This window comes from Canis aureus, chromosome 15, assembly GCF_053574225.1.
Source record: "Canis aureus isolate CA01 chromosome 15, VMU_Caureus_v.1.0, whole genome shotgun sequence".
Taxonomy (NCBI): Eukaryota; Metazoa; Chordata; class Mammalia; order Carnivora; family Canidae; genus Canis; species Canis aureus.
Genome location: NC_135625.1, coordinates 57,893,419 through 57,914,371, shown reverse-complemented (window position 1 = coordinate 57,914,371; position 20,953 = coordinate 57,893,419). Strand labels below are relative to the sequence as shown.

General features: G+C 45.7%; 1 protein-coding gene and 1 pseudogene across 1 annotated transcript in view; both read right to left on the bottom strand.

Moving 5' to 3' along the window:
* Positions 1-20,953, bottom strand: part of LOC144284187 (uncharacterized) — a 159,134-nt gene that overhangs the window by 15,609 nt on the left and 122,572 nt on the right. The window lies entirely within an intron of this gene.
* LOC144284052 (integrator complex subunit 4 pseudogene) lies at positions 17,834-20,909 on the bottom strand (annotated as a pseudogene).

Here is a 20,953-nt window from a genome sequence, read left to right as displayed (position 1 = left end):
TGCTCTAACCTGTGGTTTTCAGAAATCTGATGAGCTTTCAAGAAAAAAGGATTTTCGTTGCAGAGCTGACATGGGTCTCCAGCAGGTTCTGAAAAGCTGAAGTGAGCACAGGATCCCGAAGCTTCAGCCAGAGGACACCCACCCCCCCCACCGCCGGCACCCCGTGGAGCGAGTCTCGCCCTGCGGTGCTGGGCTCACCCATCTGCCTGCACCCTCCCGGTCACAGCACGTCGGCCGCACTCCAGTCCCGGGGACCGTGCTTCTGGGCAGGCTCTGGCGACGCTTCTCGAGTCAATGGAGGATGCGTGGTGGCATTAGCGCACAAGTGCCCAGGACCAGAGATTATCTGCCAGGGAGGAGAGGCCCCATCTTTCAACAGTTTGCCCCAAAACGTGTGGGAGGGAGAACAGTATCCATGTTCTACGTGGAAAGGAATGTCTGGGAGGCGGCAGTTGCGGCGTGGAGAGGAGTGAGCCCAGGACTGCCCACCTGAGGACAGACCCACAGCCACCTGGGTCTGCCCCACAGGCAGGCGGCGCTCCCGTGGGCCTCCCGCTGGCACCTGTCCCAGCCTCGGTGGGTGTGGGGGGTAACACCGTCATTTCAGGCTCTGCTCCCCGCTCAGCCGTCTGCTCAAGCCCCTGGTGCTCTCCCTGGGTGTGATTCCTTTTTTTATTTTCATGGAACATCAATGGAAAAATGTTATAGCTTTAATTTTTGCTAATATCTAACTGGGATTTAGCATTCCCATCAGTTAGGAAACATGTGTCAGTTCCTTTTTTTTTTTCCTTTGTAATTGACTTTTATTGGTGTTCAATTTGCCAACGTATAGAATAAGACCCAGTGCTCACCCCATCAAGTGCCCCCATCAGTGCCCGGCACCCCATCACCACCACCCCCCGCACACCTCCCCTTCCCCCCGCCCCGTTCCTTTCCTGGATGTGATTCTTGAGGGCTGGATGGCCTCCAGAGGTCGGCTTGTGTGCAGCCCGACAGCTGCCCTGGCCTGCCCTCTGCTGCTGAGCCCGGACCTGGGTATGGCCTTGTGTGTTCCCCTTGCCCTGAGGGGACCAGGCCCATGGACACTGGAGCCCACGCTGGGAGGCACGTGGTGAGTGTCACCCTACCAGGTCGGCAGGTACAGCAGCCTGGCGGGGCTGTCCCGGCTGGGTGGTCTCCCGTCTGGCTAGCATGGAGGACGAAACCAGGCCGGGCCTCCCGCCTTCTCCGTCATGCTGCTTCCCACGCTGTTTAGCCAGAGCCGGATGCACTCGGGGACGTTTTGATGCAAACATGGTGTGAGGGCGACAGAGGAAGGCATGACCCTGAGGCTGGTGTTGGACCTCCCCGCCCCCCTGCACCCCCCCCCCCCCCGCATGCTGCTCCAGTGGGGCCTCCCTGCCTCTGCCATCCATGTGGCACAGGCTTGGTACCGGCAGACGCTCTGCAGGTCAGGGGGTAGGCCCCTGGCGTCTTTTGCCGACCGATCCCCAACAGCCCAGGTTCTTCTCTCCGAGGAGGGGTCCTGGTGTGGGTATAACGGTGGGGCGGCTGGCGGTCTGGGGCAGGCTCTCCTGCAAGGTAGGTGGTTGGGAAACTGCCCAGGTCGGGGCCATCGCGTGGCCTGGGTGGGGTCTCCTGGCAGCCTGCAGCAGGGGCCTAGGAGCCCTCCACCATGTGCCTGGCCCGCAGAGGGTCTGGGTTGGCAGGTGCCACGGAGGGGCTGCCAACAGGAGCTCGTGCTCGAGCTCAAAGGCGTAGGAGCCCCGGGGGCCACCTGTCAGCTGTCCAGTGGTCTGGGGGGCCCGGGACAGGAGACCCCAGGCCGGCGGGTCCCCAGTGAAGAGGAGCTCTGCTGCATAAGCAGCCACAGGGCTGTGGGAGAGGGGCCAGGCGGGGCCCCACACAGCTCTTGGGTCCTCCTTCACCCAGGGTGCTCCGGACCCCTGCCATTTCAACCCCCAGGTGGTTGGGCATCTGGCGAACATGTTGCGTGTAGGGTTTGGGGGCAGCCCGCTGTTGCATGTAGGGAGACGGCCTCTGGTGGGGAAGGTGCCAGGACTCGGCCCCGCCTCCTGCCTCCACGCGCCCCCCACCTCAGCCTCCCACAGCAGCTGCTGTAAAGTCCCGGGAAACCTGCTGGCTCAGGGCTGCCCTGCGCCCCGGGCGCCCTGCTTCTCTGGCTGGGTGTGTCAGCCCTCTGGGTCACTCATATGTGGAATTTAAGAAACGAAACTGATGGGCATGGGGAAGAGAAGGAAAAATACAATGAGATAAAAACAGAGCGGGAGGCAAACTATAAGAGACTCTTAATCGTAGGAAACAGAGTGAGAGTCACTGGAGGGGAGGTGGGTGGTGGATGGGGTAGCTGGGGGATGGGCATTAAGGAGGGCATGTGAAGTGATGAGCACTACGTGTTATATGCAACCGATCAATCACTCCATTCTACCCCTGAATCTCATACTACACTATATGTTAACTAACTTGAATTTGAATACAATCTAAAAAAAAGAATGAAAAAAAATCACACATTCTTGTGTACAGTGAACAAAGAACTCTGCATCCAATTTAAAAAGCAGTAATGGGGCACTCGCTATGTGCACCATCAGTTACCAAGAACTTGCTCACCACCATCTTTAAGGTATTAACACATCACAATTTCTAAGCTTTTTATTAAATCAGGGACTTCCGCTTCCTGAGAAGATACATACATACATACATACATACATACATACATACATACATGGTGCAAGCTGAAGCCTCCATCCCAACAACCAGAAAAGGCTGGTTACGCACAGACGTGCTCCTGGCAATAGTCAGGAAGCTGTCAGATGACCAGAGCTAGGTAAAGGATCCGTGCAGAGGACAGAGAGCCCTTCACTGGGGAGGCTGATGCTGGGGCACCATTTTGTCCCCAGGCCACTTGCCGATTCCAGCTCAGGACATCAGCTCCACTGGGATAAGGGGACACCACCACCATACAGTGACACACTGGATACTCAAGGAGGCCCAGATGCAAGGCTGACGGTCCCACAGGACCTGTGCTTTGGCAAGGTGGGAGGTGAAGGGGACGGGACCGAGCGAAGGTTACCGTGGCCTCACAGTACCTACGGGATGAGCCTCTGCTAGCGAGAACGGGTCTCCCACAAACACAGACCCACCCACCGGGGTGCTGCCAGACGACTGAGCTGCATGGGGCAGAAGACTAAGTATGACGCTCCAAATCCCTGAAAGGACTAGCATAGTGCTTGTGAGGCCTTCCAGTGCTGAGGACAAAGAGCCCGCTTCTGACTAGTGGGTCTCAATCAAAACACAGAGTGTCCACAGGGGAAAAACAGGGACAAATTACAGGGGCACCGAAGGCCAGCTCGATGCACCAAAGAGAAGAAGGGACTATCGACCAACCAAATAAACCATCTGGCCCTCGATTTTCTTTCATTCACCGTGTTAGGCACACATCCAAAGAGTTACCAGAAACGTACACGGGAAGGAAAATGCAACCAATAATTCAGAATAAAAATAAGCAAAGACTGTGAAGTAAGTAAGATCATCTTGGTAAGAAAAACAGGTAACAAGATGGACAGAAGTGGATGCAACAGACGGAGAACTGAATGAGGAGAGTGTAATGCATATGAAGAAATCACATGGATATTCTAGATTGATAAAATAAACTATCTTTCATCAAACATTCATTGATGGCTTAACAGAAAACTCGGATGGCATAGGAAAGGACAAGATTCGTGGGTTCTGAGACAGAGCACACAGACAATACCAAAACTGGAGAGTAGGCAGAAGAAGCAATGAAAAGAACAGAAGACACACGGTCCACAGCAAAAGGCCCATGATACTTTACTTGAGGTCCCAGGAAAAGAGGGACAGAGACAGAAGCAACGTCCAGAGAGAGAACAGCCAAGGATCCCAAACTGCAGAAAGACACCAACTCCCACATTCAAGAGGCAGAATGAAAACACGTGTGCGCTTACATGTCCATCTGCCACCACCTTCCGACTCAGACCATGACCTCCACACACTCCTAGGGCACGTGAAGAATTTTGAAAGACAGCAGTTAGGTCCAAATGGTTTACAGCTGTCGATTCCTGATCCCTGGCTCAGCTAGTCCTTCCTGTCCCCGAAAGCTGACGAAAGCTCCTGAGGTAGCACCCGATGCCATTTCGCCCTCATCACATCCTACCCCACCGCCGCTTTTCTGTCACTTACCAGAACGAAGGCCTCCTCCTTGCTCCTCCTGTACTGTGCTCCAGAGTGAGTGGTAAAAGGCACTGGAACACCACAGAATCCCCTGTTAACCGCAAAGCCTTTCTAAAGTCAAGGCGTCACTGAGCCTGGGACAGAACATCCAGTCTTTCCTTCTTTGCGTTCATTTCCATAAAAAGAGGAGCATGACAGCAGACACACGCCACCTGGCCTAAATTCATCTGTCCTAAATTCAGGGACAGTGACGATGGGATGGTGAGAGTGGTGGCGGTTCCTGCTGAGAGATCCTGCCTCCTCAATCCCGAAGGATCATCAGGGAAAGGCGTCAAGCTGACTGGGAGCCACGCACAAAGAGAACAGGAAAGAAAGGCTGCAGACAGCGGAAACTCAACTCACCAAGGCAGAAAGCTCACGGCAAAGACCTATACTGTCTCTAAGCATGGAATTACCTCAGGTTTGGCTTAAAAAAAAAAAAAAAGAAAAGAAGAAAAGAATCCTGGGAAATAATTCACACACACTATCTACAAAGTCACAGTGCTGAGTCAGGAGCCAGAGCCCACCCACTCACACATGCCTCGGTCTGTCTCAGTTACGTATTTTCTGTGACATTTCAAGGAGGAAGAGGTGAAAGATGCTACATGAATTTCCAGTAGACCAATTTTAAGTCAAAGAATCATTTCTCAGAACTGATATATATATATATCAGTATAAATATATATATACATATATATTTAATATTATATAACATAAGATATATCGTTACGTAAACATTTATGCAAACTTAGAGGAACAGTATCAAGTTTTTACACACATCTACCCCCTCATCAGGAAGGTAAGCACCTTCCTGCTTATTCATTCCTAGCATGCCCTTGTTAACATTACATGGACTTCGAAAACAGTGTAATTCATCCTACTGTAATGACATACTATAAACATATATAATATACAAACAACATACCTAATAATCATTCAAACTTCATTTCGAAGCCCCACAGCATATCACTTATGTTTACTATTAATTTCCACCAGACTTTACATCACCCTGGTCATAGTATTCATTCATGGGTACATGAACTGAAATTTTATAAACTCTCTCTCCATCTTGCTAAGAGAGGCATCCCAATGGCATTATATTTCATGTTTAAAAATTACCAATCATACTATTAATTCTGCAGTTTATATCAATTGTGCATCAGTACTATTTATGATAACAATTCTTTCTGACCGATTTTCACACTTAGAATACTGTAGCCAAAGACACTAAAACTTTAGAAACCTTACTTCCATGTGTATATACACGGGTCTCTATATGTACACACATACACACAAATGACAGGATACTTATTAAAACATCTTCCCATTATAAAAACCATAAAATAAAATCTATGGAGGAAATGAAAGAGACAGGAGTTCAAGAAGAAAAGCAAATATAATTGTTCTGACAGTGAAAAGGGAGAGCTCAGTCAGGTAAAGTTCAAAGGGATGATAGTGAGCATCAAACTATCATGGTAGTAACGTCCTATTGGATACATATTCAATACTGAGATATAAAATACTTTTATAAGGTCAACTTTTCCCATACACTAGAAACTCCATCCTGTACTGTTGATACTTGAGATGAAAATGTTTGAGGTCCACTTTAAAAATGGGGAGGGGGTGATAGTTTTGACAAATTATGGAGGGAGATCTTGAGCACTCTGCTGAAGCACAACCAGTGTGATTGCTTGCACAAAGAACACAAGTCTCGCACCACCACCGTCAAGGCCCTGCAGGACACAGTGGCTTGGATGCTCAACCTTTCATAAAGCCCTCGTTCCCTCATGCAAGGGTCACAGCCACAGTGGCCCTGCTCAGTGAAGACGACGCCCCAACGTCTTCCCACTTCAGAATCGGCACCTCTCTATTCCCTCCACCTGGAATGCTCTTTGACATAATCCCTCTCATCATTCAAGATTCGACTCTAAATGCCTCACAAAGAATGCTCGGACTTTTAGTTTGGTTATGTGTGTATTACGGTACTCTGCATGGTAATATTTTGTGTCATTTCTTACAACTGCATGGGAGTCTACGACTATCTCAAAGAAAAGTCTTTACAAAACGCTCTGGGGCTGCCTTCTGCAAAAGATCTATCTGCAACCGCTAAGCTCTGCCATGACTCCCCCTACCCCTCGTCACTTCCTTGCCTGTCACCCAACACCATTCCTCCACACTACCCACTGCTTTCTGAAATTACTGATTGGCTCGCTCCTCTATTTCCTGAGACCCCACAAGGAAGTCAGCTCCAGAAATACAGAGTCCTTGTCTTGCTCATCACTCTCCCCCAGAACTTAAAATGAGGCTGGGCCTCAGGAAGCTTTCACTAGATGAAAATGCACGAGGCAGAGGTGATACCCAGTGACACAGAACAAGAAGACCTGATGTCACTCTGCTGTGATATGTTACGTACTTAACCTCATGTAGTTCACTCCTTATGAGAATTCTGGAAGAAAGAGGAATTCTCCATATTTGTAGTTGAGTGAATGGAGCTTAAGAGGTTAAATAACTTGGCCGACGCTGCATCAGGTCGGCCATTAGGAAGTACTGATGAAGTACTTCATCAGGAAGTAATGGTGTTGTTCAAAGTCAGGTACTAGAGATTAATAAGCCTACACAGAGCTTTCCTCGCCACAAGCCCCTCACAGGGCTTTCCATTTATTGCCTCAATTGATCCTCACGACAGTCTGCATCTGATCACATCAGGGGTTCAGAGCACGAAACCAGGCTCGGAGAGTCAAGGAGGTTTGTTCAAGCAAGTACAGCTGCTGTGGAACACAGGGAACTCGGGGGCTGCGACCCCAGCTCCAGCTCCCCCGGAATCCCACGCGTGCACAGACGAGACACAGAGATTTAAAGGAATGCACACAAGGTCACGCAGCTGGATGGACAAAAGGCTGAATTAAGAGTAGGCCAACGACCTATTAGTCAAATGAGCTTTCCAGCCTGGCGGATCGTGCCGCTGTCAAACACTTGAAAGTTTACATTTACTACAGACTTTCACGGATAAGATCAAGATTTTATAATGAACATTAGCCATGCTACTGAAAACATAAGTAGACCGAGGTAAGAGACAGCCGACACGGAATACACGTGCTTAAGGCCACCGTACACCACGCATACTCACTGCTCCGGAAGATGACCAAAATCTAACTGCATGCATGTTGGGCTTTGATCTCTACAAGGTATAATCTTACTTAGGAATATTTAGTATTATTTCATAACATTTTCCGATCTACGGACAAACAGATCATTACAAATCAGGATGAAAACTGTTCATGATCCCCAAAGCTCTACATCTCTAGGGGAAGAAAAAAAAGTGCGTCAGAAACAGAAAAATCTTATATACCGTATGTATCCATGTGCTCTCTGATAAATACAAAAGATTTTCTCCCCAAAAGAGCACGACACTTCAATGTACTTGCACAAGGCTCACATGTGCCTTAAAATAATGAACAATCAGAAACTGAAGAACAATAGTAAGTTGCAACAAAAATGACAGATACAGCGTGTATCTGACTTTACTTTGTCTCTACCAATACCGGGGGGAACACTCTTTAATGGGGTGGCCGTTTCCCAGTTAACACTGTTCAAACCCGAACAGCAAAACTTTGGTTGAACAGCCCAAGTCAGGTCTCTACCCTAACGGATCATAAAATGTTAATGATTGGAAGTTTTCTATTTTCCTTCCCTCATCGCAGACATAAAAAGTTGTGAGGAAAAGAAAAGATACTAATGGTATCCAAAACTCGGATAATGCTAGATTTAACAGTATGCTCATTTTGCAGTCTGCAACTAAAACAATTTGCATTGAAAATGGTAAGTAGGTATTTCTCTCTATCACTACAACTATAAACAGGACAGGATAAATCAGACCACTGTGACAGTTCAAGTGGAGAATTTAGGAGCAGAAAGAAGAAAGATTTTCAGCAATATATGACAAGTTCAATTATTTTAGACTTAAATCTGGTAAAAAAAATGTAATTAAATTGAAAACATGCAATCAAATAGCACATATATATATTCCGATAGAGCACAAGATGATGAAAGATAAGATAATTTTCCTTATGGAGATTCCGACCTAAGCCCAAATGAAAAGAAAAAAGAAACCTATCCTCATCATGGCGGGTGACTATGTCCTACCAAAAGATCCTTGCATCATACAAAAATGCAACTCCTATAACATAACAGAACTTTAACATGGGGGAAAACGAGGTCATTTTTTAAAGTAAACTGCTGTTGCAAGGTAACTTTTAATTTGCACACATAATGTAAATTGCTACGGTCAGCGCACCTTGGGTCACAGAAACAACGGCAGCTGGATCCAGAGGTGCCCCGGCAGCCCGGGTGTGCAGGCAAAGTGCCGTGAACAGTGAGGATCGATGATCTCCTCAAAGTGTCACGGCCAGATCCTCGGCAGGGTGGCTGGAGGGCGATATTCAGAGAGCAAGCACGTGCTTAGTGTTACACTTTAAATTGATGCTGACATTGTCGATTGCGAAAAGAAAGTTTTTCCTAAGTAACATAGGAAACCACCCAGCTAACCTTCTGGAGGATATCAGATCATCATGGTAGGTGGTTGTGCAAGAGCTAACTTCTCAGAAACGTGAGCACATATGAAATACAAACAAGCAGCCGTTGCGGAGATTTACTATAGTGATCAACATTTTAATTACTTTCTGTTCTCTTAGATGTACAGGACTATTGCGATGAATAGTCGCTCCATGTACAAACAAAGCAGTATTTTTAGCCTGGTATTTGCATTTGGTGGCAAAAAAACTCCCACAAGGGTACGAATAACCACGAGTCATGTGCTGATTAATCTGAGACTTCTCGAGTCACATGTTAATTAAAGGAATTAATATGATCTTTGCTGGTAACGCTACACATTTGTCACACGGCATGCAGAGAACGACTTATTGGATGGTCAGGTTTCAAACAAATCTCCAACCCTGCAAATACGGAGAGGATTTTTTCGAATCACTGCTGATGGTGACTCAATAAAAACCGAGGGCCTAAATATGAAAACAAGCTCCTACCAGAAAATCGCTAGACCAGTCTACACATGTGTGATGATTGACGAATAACTCGAGTGTGCAAAGAAGTGTTCTCCACAAAAGAGAAAGGAGGACCACGATGGAAGGTGTGCGATGCAGGCCGAGCCGCATCCTCAGCCGGCCCCGGCCCCCCGGCCCCCGGCCCCCCAGCCCCCCAGCCCCGAAAGGGGCTTGCGCACACTGCGGCCCCGCTGCTCCGTATTCCTGCCAATGCCCTGCGCTCTGGACATGCAGCCTTACCTCAGCAGCCACGGACTATCTATCAAGTGGGTTAAATTGCTTCATGTTTTCAAGGCGTCTTATAAAGCATTCTCGGGAAAATGTTTCGCTCCGTCATTCCTGACCTTTTAGAAACGGTGCCCCAGTAAGTGTTAATATTGATGAAAACCACATGATCTCGGTCATTTACCCCCGACTGACACATACAGGCCCAAGGTAACACAACACGGCTAGTCTACTACCCTGAAGGGACTGTGCACTTTGAAGACTTTGGGAAATGTTCACTGTGCCTACAGAGTAGTCCCATGCTCATTCTGTCATTTCTGCAGTGAGTAGCACCATATAAGAGGTAGCGAGGGCAGCCCCGGTGGCACAGCATTTTAGCGCCGCCTGCAGCCCAGGGTGTGATCCTGGAGATCCTGGATCGAGTCCCAGGTCGGGCTCTCTGCATGGAGCCTGCTTCTCCCTCTGCCTGTGTCTCTGCCTCTGTGTGTGTGTGTGTGTGTGTGTGTGTGTGTGTGTGTGTGTGTCTCTATGAATAAATAAATAAAAATCTTAAAAAAAATAAGAGGTGTCAAGAAGAAGTGAAAGGTACTCCACCTTCTGGTACAGAATGTGTTTTCATGGGAGGCTCAGGGACCAGTAGTGGGTTACTCTCGACCACACTGCTCTCAATACATCAAGCACAAACCCACTAAGAGACTTAGGCGTGCCTCTGCTGTTATGACATTTTGGTCAAAATGGCAAAGTGCATCTTAATTACACTTTCGATAGGTATGTACTTATAGGTGTCATATATTCAACGACCTTTCCGGGTCAGGATATAACTGAGTACACTTAGGAAATATCAAGTTAACAAATTAAAGCTCTGACAGATGATAGGACAGAAAATTCTATCCAGAGTTTCACCGATACCATGAAATTATCATTTTGATGGCCCACATTTGTGATGCTCTAAATATATGCACAGTGTAAAGTAGTCAATCTGGATTTCTACAAAAGGACACTGAGCACAAAATGGAAACATAAAGACAGTTCTATGAAATGAATCTCATAAACTATCGACCGAAGAACAGTATATGTTTAAACTACACAGTCTTTGACTACATGATCATTTATCATACTCAAGATAAAAATAGTTTAAAAAATAGTTGATAATTGATGATTAAGACAAAATTCATATAACACTAGCATTATTCTTTCCAAGTATTCCAAGCAGAAATTCTTATAGGACATAACCAAAAGTATGGGCTATTTACTTGCTGTTATTTTAATAAAAGAACAAAGAAAAATAAGACCTCACAAAATGTTGAAATAGCTATCTACAGACATTGTAAATTTTTAGGAAGACACTGAAACATCAATACGATTGCAAACACACACGCATGCGCATATTCTGGTACGATGAACTTGAAAATCAACAAGCTATGTTGGAGTTACAAATAATGGTCCTAATTAGTCTTTTCCCGAAGTAGTAAACAGAAATACTACCTCAGAGTTTTCTGATCAGTGACAAAGTCATTAATAAATGAAATCAAAATGGCTAGCAATCAATAAAAAACTGAATTTGTGAGGGAAACATTTACTGCTACGCTAGGCTTCCATTCCGTATAGGCAACAGATTCATTTTAGTATGTAAAATGCTCGGGGTTGAAGAATGCTTTCGACAAGAAATGATAAAGATGTTCCCCTATCACAGTAACAAAAACATATATTCATGTTGGTTTTTTTTTTTTTTTTGAACTGCTCATCTTCCTAAAAAAATTAAGTAATGGCTAGGAAAACATAAATTGTAAGAAGCAAGAGGTTCATTTCCCCTAAACAAAACTCCCAGAAAGCAGGCAAGAAAAAAAGACAAAAGACCTCAACAATTGGAAAAGTTGGGGAAGGAGGGGAAAATCTGAAAGCAGGCAAGATGAAAATAATGAAAATACCAGCTGACATAAAACAGGGATAGAATGCAGTCTAATCCCCAGACCTCTGAGCAAGGACGTATGCAAAACCAGCACGGGAACACAAAACTACAACATAAAGACGGGATGTAGCATCGGGACCAAGTATCAAACAAAGGATATCGAATTCAAAACTTGCTCATCAAACTGGATTAATTCTCCCTTTTGACGAAATGCGTTTTGAGTTCAGGTTACGTCACAGGAATATTTTTATGGAATGACTTAAAAAATGTAGAGAAAGACTGATTCCTCTGACTCCCCTTAGTGCAAGAAAATCTGCGAATGCTGCTAAAGTTAATTAAAAGCCACGAGGGATCGATGAAATGACGGATTCAATACAGACTGTGACATTCTGGGCCAAAACTGAAGTGTCATCAAAAAGTAATGGTTTTGGTAGACCCTGGCTAACAAACGAGAAAGGACATCAAACACAAAGACTTTTTTTGTCAAGAATGGTAACACTGGCGAGAGAGAACCTCAAAGTGACATACATACATACGTACCGACAACTGAGTATGTATACTCAGCGTAAAGACTCACCAGGGGCAGGTGTCCATGCCTCTGTGGACAAAACAAAACAAAACTAAACAACTTTGGTTAACAGATCAACACTACATATTAAAATCCAGACACTATAAATTCTGGCACGGAGGCTGAAGCACACATTACCTGAGAACACTGTTGCTGTCTCTATCTGGTGAAATACAAAGGAGTGTGAACCTCGTAAACGCAATTTTGGTATCAAAGTCCAACTGACTCTTTGTAATGTGCTCTGGCTTTGCAATTCTCAACATCGCAGGAGATAACCTGATAGAGAAGCGAATACTACCGTGACTTCGGTTAGCTGCATGTGAGTTGTTTAAATATCAAAAGGTGAAGTACGACAAATTAGGAATAAAACACAAATTTATGGAAAGGGTGCTTCAAGAATGAAACCTGGATAAAACTCAAAAGCAGGAATCCTCCCAAGTGATCCTTCGCTACAAAATTAATTCACATTAGTGGAAGGCTTTGCTATGCCCAGTGCTGGGAATGTTTTTGTCCTGTCGGAAACACTTCACGCAAAATACCGAATTTCCGTATTTCACCGTTATGTCCCGTTGTTTTGCTCAGAAAGAGCATCAAACCTCTGTGCTAAATTTAAAATGAATTACAATTTTGCGGGAGGTTTAATTGCTAAGTAATTTGTTTGAACAGTTTAAACCACTTACAATTTTTAGTCAACAGAAACATTTGTGGGCAATCATACGGGAAAACTCATAAAACCACAGCTAAATTCCTAGGGATCAAAGTGTTATAGACTGAATTAACTAACAAATGATCATTATGATTGGATGTCAACTGCATTCCTAGATTTTAATTCATTTGCATATGTTAGAAAACCATTAGGCCGAGTAAAGGACTAAAAATTGCTTTTAAAGCAGCAACACTATGTAAATCTAAACAGAAATTCCAAACGTCCTGTCATTCTTCTGGGAGTTCAGAGCAAAAGTCGTTCTTACGTGAAAACGGAATTAAGGTTGAGAGCCCACAAGACTCCCTGACGGTGCTTCCTAAGTTAGAAAATGAGCCCATAGATAGGAGATCATAAAGACGCTTTTCTTCCAACGGAGACGGCTTCCTTACTACTCACCCAGTTCCTGAACTCTGTCATGAGCTAGTGAACCCCTAGAACAAAGCTGAGAACAAAACCTGGGTTCTGGCACGACTCCACAGTTGAACTCAGAAGCAGATTAAAACCAGGCCTTACGGGAGCTTTCCCGCTGTCACCTTCACCCGTGGGTCATCCCTAATCCCACCCCAGACCAGCGACAAGACAACAAGCTCCCATCCTTGCAGGAGTGCGCCGTGGAAGCGGCACAAGCCAGAGACAGAGGGGTTGTGTCCCTCAGAGGGAAGCTACAGGAAATGGTGTCCTTCTTTTCATTTTGTCGTTCTTAAGGAACTTTCATAAAACAGCTCTGAATCATGCAGTCTCCTTCAAAAATGTTCTCCTCATAAGGAAAACAGAAGAAAAATCAACCACCAAAGGTCACACTTGAAAACGCAGAACTTCAGAACTTGCGGAAGAAACACCTGTAAGACCTCATTACTTATACCATTTCATGGAAAGTTTCTCATGAGAAATTTACGTACTGGTTTGTGTTTTATGAATCAGACTTGAATAAAAAGAGAGACTTCTGCCACGAAACTTAAAGGGTAAGAAAATCTTCGTGTGCATGCCACTCCCAGCATCATGAGTCATGTTTTTCCCACGCAGACTGTTCCACACTCTCACCTTGATCCCCCCTACTGGTCGTTACAGATGCGCTAAAGTGGATTACCACTGCAGTGGTGTATCAGTCTTCCTCCGATATCCGCAGAAAACTAAAGAAGACCGAGGAGGGTCCTCAAACTCCCATGCCCGACCTGGTGAAAATGGCATTTAAAGTCCTTAACACCCGAGAGGAAGTGGCTGAACTTCAGAGGCAGGCCAGGCTCCAGCAGAAGGTCCAACTCCAGACCCAAGCCTCGGTGGCAGCCCTGCGGCCGGCGGGCTCCGCGAGCCCGCAGAAAGGGGGAACCGACCGAACCCCGCCTGGGGCCTGCTTCAGATGCGGCACCGAGGGACAATGGGCCCGTCGATGTCCCAATCCCAAGGAGCCAACGCGGCAATGCCCTCAATGTCCAACGATGGGCCCCTGGAAATCCGCCTGCCCGGGGCTCGGGGGATCCTCGGCGCCTCCACACGGAGGAAACCCTGAGCCGGGAAGTCCAGCCTTTCAACTACTCGGACTGGACGATGACTGACGGGGCCCAGACTCGGACACCCCCTAACCCAGGCCAAGCCCAGGGTCCTGCTCCAGGGAGCGGGGAAGCCCATCTCTTTCCTGTTGGACACGGGGGCGACCGACTCCATTGTGCCTTCCTACTCGGGGGCCAGCTTCCCCTCCCCAGTAGCGGGGATGGGAACCGATGGCACCTCCTCTATTCCACGGACCGCCCCACTCCTCTCTTGCAGCCTGGATGGGTTCTCCTCCTCACACTCCTTCCTTAGAATCCCTTCCTGCCCAGCTCCTCTTCCTCGAAAATCCTGACATCTATCTATCAGCCTCTCCTAGGCTAAGTCCTGCTACCCTCCTACCTCCCCAGCTACTTCCTTTGTACTTAAGAGTCATTAGGCGCCCGCGCACACACACACACACACACACACACAAAGAGTCATCAGGCACCATGACAACCCCCTGGTCAGTTCTCAACATTTTGCAATTCAGATCACCAGTCAGCTTTCTTCCTGGCCTTCAGACCTGCTTCAATACAACAGGTAAGTATAAAAACAACTTTCATCAGTGAAAAATCCCATAGGAGTTCAGTATTGTTGCACTCTAATGGATACATGGAAGCATATGTGTATTTCTAGAAACCAATGAACTTATGACTATAAAAGATACAGCACCTGTAAATTGAAGAGCTTATTCCTCAAAACTATAGCTGATAAAAAAAGTCAGTGCATACATACAAAAAAGCCTTAAATAATAAGGGAGGAAAATAAGTAGAACATGTTAAAAAGATGGCCAAATGAGAGAAGCATCCTGCCTCTCAGTATGGTTTCCTTATCTTTCACTGCATTTTATAAATGTCAGAAAATAATGATGATTTTTTCATTGGAGTTCAGTTTGCCAACATAGAGCATAACACCCAGCGCTCATCCCATCAAGTGCCCCCCTCAATGCTCGTCATCCGGTCACCCCACACCCCCACCCCACCTCCTTTTCTTCCACCCCTTGTTCGTTTTCCAGAGTGAGGGGTCTCTCACGTTCTGTCTCCCTTTCTGATATTTCCCGCTCATTTTTTCTCCTTTCCCCTTTCTTCCTTTTCACTATTTTTATATGCCCCAAATGAATGAGACATTACAATGTTTGTCCTTCTCCGAATGACTTACTTCACTCAGCGTCATACCCTCCAGTTCCAAATGATGACTATTTTAAAGGAGAAAAAAACCACTCTTTTTAAATGAAGAGTATCACACTGGGAGAATCCTTTCAATGACTGGGAAAAAAATACGGTCACACAATACACTCTGCGGACAGCAGACATACACAATGCACGTTGTCAACTTTCTCCATCATTAACCACATGACGAAGCTCTTTTAAAGGTACAAGGGGAGGCTACGGAAGGAGTTGCTTCCACCTGTATTCCTGATTGCACTTTCTTCCTCATGTTTGTCAAGACAGAAAGAAGCATTTTTTTTTCTTTTCTTTCTTTTAAGTCTTTTGTTAAAAAAAAAAAAAGGGCAAAGCTACAGGATTTTCAACTTTTGCTGACAGTCATGGAAATCTGGAGACTCATGAGTTCTAAGACTAGGGTTTCTGAACTGAAATTAAGAATTCAAGGATTACAGTTAAAGTCTCAGAGCAAAAGACATGAGGCCGAGTATTTTTCAACGAAAGCCCAAAGAGAAAAACAGAGGCTGACGACAGAGAAGAGCTGTGACATAAACCACAGATGATGTGGAATTGTGATTTCTGTTAAATCTTGCCATGTATGCATGGATGTACATACAGATACACACACATAGATCTCCGACAGTTCTTGTTCCTTAACGGTTATGCTCAAGGTTTGGTGGGGGGACCATCATTCTCTGTCTTGGCATATTTTGCTTACTTTTTGCTATGAAAGGACATAGAAAATTAAGTATAAAGATGATTTACAGATTTCAACTGTAAAAGAAAATATCAGTTTTTTAGTCCATAAAATCCAGACACCTACTGGTAAAGCATCTTAGGAGGATCATCACTAGAAAAGTCCAATGGGACACACGGAAAAACTTCACATTAACTACTTCCAAAGACAAAATTATTTTCACACTTTCTAGAGGTATTCAATATTTAATGTTGATGCCTGATGGAAAGGTCTGAAGTACTACAGACGCTCAGACATTGTAGAAAAGGATGTAGTACTGCCACATCTACCATCAATTCTATCTAAATAAGTGCTATTTTATGGTGTTAGTTATTACTGTATACAAAACTATTGAAGACCAAGATTCTTTGGACATATTCTTACAGTTTCCCCAAATGTGTAAGATGGAAATAGGACTTTTTTGAGCATTCATTTTTTTCCCCTCCGGATTCCCTAGCACCTGTCAAAAATAAGCTCTAGGGAATCATGAAGTCCATTCGATAATTTCCTACTAAACACCCTAAATTACATATAAGACCGCCACGTTGATAGAGATCTACTCAGATTGTCAAGGAATTATTTAACTTAGAGTACGAGCAGCGACATTTCCCAGTGCTTCCAGTCTGGGACCTCATTTCTAAGTGTGTGAGTTGGTTCTCCTGTTTCCATAATGACCAATTTAACAATCAGCTTGGCAGTCAACTACTTTAGAGTTAGTTTCATTAATGTTAGCTCTCATCTCATTAATACATGAATCGACTGACACTGTGGGACTACTTATTTTTCTAATATACTCGTAAAAGGGCTCTGAATTCAAGGTAACAAACCTTCTGGAAGAATTACCTCAGCTCTTTTGTTTAAACTCAATCTTTTCCTTGTAGAACCTCAATGTATATTTTAGAATTTTCTTCCAATACTTTAGGACTCACTTAAACTTCTAGTCCTAATAAGACGATTTCCTTTTGTTGCAGCAGGGACCTAGAAATGCAACAAAGTTATGAGCCAGAAGTTTTTCAGTTTTTCAATGTCAGTAAAAACCAAAAAAAAGGAAACAATTAAGAAATTCCAGGAAGTAAATTGGAATACAAAGTGGTCTTCATTTCACAGGACTCCCTCTATCGTTAATCCTCACGAGAACGAACACAGAAAGGAAGCTACTCCCTTACTGTATAATGAAAATCGTGATTTTTGCAATGCTTTTTCCCAATCAAAAAGCTCTTGAAACTAGTTCTTTCTCTCTCCTCCTTCCTGGTTTTGAGTAAAAGACCCTTCTTAGTAGATGATCTGGTACATAACGAGCACTGCTGGTTGGCTGCACGCACACGTACAACAACATGAACCCAACAAGTAGAACCAAACGTCACTCTCCTTTCACGGCGTTTGTCGTTTCTCATGGCTGAGTAATATTCCATTGTAAGCTGTAAGACCACACCTTCTTCTGTTGTTGTTGTTGTTGTTGTTTTCTCAACTTTATAGAGGTGGTGGGGGGAGTCAGGGAAGGAAGAGGTGTGGACTTGAAGGTTTTTGATTTTTTAATGCAAAATAATTTATTTTGTGTTTGATACCAGATGAGACGAGAAGGGTGATGGTGCTCATGCCCATACGCCGGCTCCAGGTGAAGTGCTCTAGGCTTCGGGCTCACTCTGCTACCTAAGAAGGTCTTTCTCAGCTTCAGCTCTACACAAGGCTGTGACTCAGCGCCTTGTGGGTTTGGGCATTATGTAAACATTCACAGACTTGCTGAAGGGGATGATGCCCTCCATGCTGGTTTCCACCTGGGGGGACACTTTGCCACCTTCAATCCTGGGGGATTTTGGAATGCGGGAATTGGAGTTGTAGGCCAGTAGCAGCCTCACTTCCACCGGGCATGGTTCTGTCCAGGCAGTATGGGAGAGGTACACCTGAGTGATAAGCCGGTGGCGCCCTGGGTGGGCCAGGATTCCGCAAGTCTGCTGGCTTAGGATGAATCATCTGAGCCTGGCCATCTGGATAGAAGACCTGGACCTTCACAGCACTCTCAGGGTCCTGCACATGTTCCAGGTTCGCATCGACATCCAGGGCCACAACCAATCCAGACGTAAACCGCAAAGGGTTGTCTGACTCGCCTGCTGGCTCAATGATGGTGGCTGAAGTGTGTGGATCTGCTCTGGAAGGGGGAGGTGCAAGGAGGTACTCTGCCTCAGCATGGTCTGTCGTATTTTGAACACTTCCACAGGCTTGGATGTCATGAGTCGGGGCAGAAGTTCAAGAAGTTTGTCCACAAAGCTGTCCTGTAGGTGGGGGCAAATCAGCAATAAAACACCTCTGAAAAAAGTCCACTTCCTGTAAAAAGTTTTCACACATCCCAAATAAGGGGTCAACTCCTCGAGTAGTCCGTGCTGTTACTGTAAGTTGCAAGGCTTTGGCCTGCAGCCTCATGGGATGTATAATCACCACCTGTTTCTCCTCCACACCACTGTACATGAACTCCATTTTGTAGGTCTCTTCCATGATCTGTTTTGCTGCTGCGGAGGCCAAGTCACTCTGCTTCAAATATAAAGGGGCAGCCACATTCCACAGCTTTCCTTGCAAGGCCTTGATGAGAAGAAGCTGACACCGAAGATAGGTAGCCGAGAAGTCAGCAACTCCTGCTAGTTCAGACTGAAGTTCTGCAAGTCTTTGCAGATCCCGGATGGTGAACTCCAGCAGCTTCTGGGTTCCCTGAGGGTCCCGGTGCTCTGAAGACTGTACACCCTTTCAGGGCTCTGCTGCAGGAACTGATGGGACGGGTCCTCATGGGGTGCAACACCTGGAGAAACGACCGATGACACTAGTTTTCTACCTGGTAACCTTAAGTCAGGTACAAGATGAGAAAGAAAGACTGTCTCGGAGGTAGGCATAATGCCTGAAGGTATGATCTGAGAACAGTGCTGGCATGGTGGGACAGGTTGTCGCAGCATTAAAAATAAGAACCAAAACTGCAATGTAAGCTGGGTCATCCATGTCTGGTTCAGCTGGGCCAAAAAATGCATGGGTGCTCAGGAGCTCTGGCACCAAGGGAAGCACCAGGGTTGGATGCCGACTTCCCAGAAACTTCAAGCACTTCCATTAGAGTCCCTAACAGTAGGGTACTTGGTTAAATTTTTCAGCAGCTCCACCAGTGCAAGATGAATCTCTTGTTTAGTCAAAACATTAGTACAACATAAAAGTTCGTGAAGAGCCAGCCTCTCGAATATCTCTGGACGAATCCTCTAACACAGCCAGGACACTGCCAAGCTGATCCTCTTGGAGAGTGATATTATTAGAAATTTTTCTCATGCTGTGTATGGACTGCAGACGTACTTCCTCAATTTCATCATTAAACATGTCCACCGGGAAATCAGGGCGGCACTTCTCCACAAAAGAAGGTGAAGATCGGGCCAGCATGCAGAGAGCCTCCACAGCAGCGATGCGGACCTCATACATCTCATCTTCCAATCCAGGAACAAAGGCTCCACAAGCTCCTGACTCCATCAAGTTCACAGCTCCTGTATCTACTTCTTCTTTGGGAGCATCACCTCCCCACTTTCTGCCACTGGAAAACTCTCCTGACCTGTAAAGTTCCTCGGCACGTTCACGTGTAGTGCGTTTTCTCCTGAGATCTGACATGAGCTTCTTGTCGAGCGTCCGCTCCAAGAAGTGAAAACTGACTTGTTCCATCGAGCCCAATAGCTTTGCAGCCTGAACTCGAACCACCCAGGAGCCATCACTGACCACGGGACAAATTGCTCCAAATGCATCATCAACTAAGCGAATTTCTTCATTAGAAAAAGGAATGGGGACAGCGCTTTCAGGATAGAGCTGACTGATAGCCCAGATAAGTTGGACTGCAGCACTGCGCACTTGTTCACGCTCATCAGACAACAATTTACAGGCCTGATTATAAATTGCTTGGTGTAATTTCAGTCCTCTTTCATGAAGCTGCAACATGGCTTTTATAGCCGCTCTTCTGACACGTGGGTCTTGGTCACTGAAGTAATCCCCTATAATCTTCTGGACATCTCTGACAGCTAGGCCTTCTCCATCTTTTGTGACACTTGTCTCCAAAGAGCCAAGATTGCCAAGTAATTGCAGGCACTTATTTCTTACACCAGGAGACGTATCTGTGAGGTGCTTGCAGGCCACATCAACTAATCCCATCTGGATAGCTTGATTCTCTGGGAGTTTGGTGCCAATTGCAAGCAAGGTGTCCAACAGTTGAGCAAGGACTCGATGAGACTTTTCATTCTGCAGGATGTTAATGGCATCATCCATAATGCAGTCTGGTGAAAACCCTGCAGTCTTTGATAATAAACCCAACAATGATGCAATTTTCAGTCTCACAGATGGATCATTGTCCTTGTAACAATGTTCCAGGAGAATCCTGACTACTCCTTCCACACTTTCTGCTTCAACAGGCTTTCTGGCAAACTGCAGTAGATACTGCAAAGCATCCGCTGGGGAGGGAGCTTTACACCGATCTACGTGGAGTGCTGAGATTTACTTGGTTTTGTCAATCGCAGTTTCTTGGTTGCAATTTCCTCCTGTTGTTGCTGGACCACCTTAGTGAATTCCTCGCACACTCGTTTCTTTAGGTGAGCTGCCATGACTGCCCGCCACACCAGCTTCTTGATCCATCATCTTTCGATGGACACCGAGGCTCCTTCCACAGTTTGCCTATTGTGGACATTGCTGCTAGAAACATTGGGGTGCAGCTGTCCCGGCTATTATGCTGAGTGAAAACAGTCAATTGGAAAAGGACAGACATTATATGGTCTCATTCATTTGGGAAATATAAAAATTAGCGAAAGGGAATA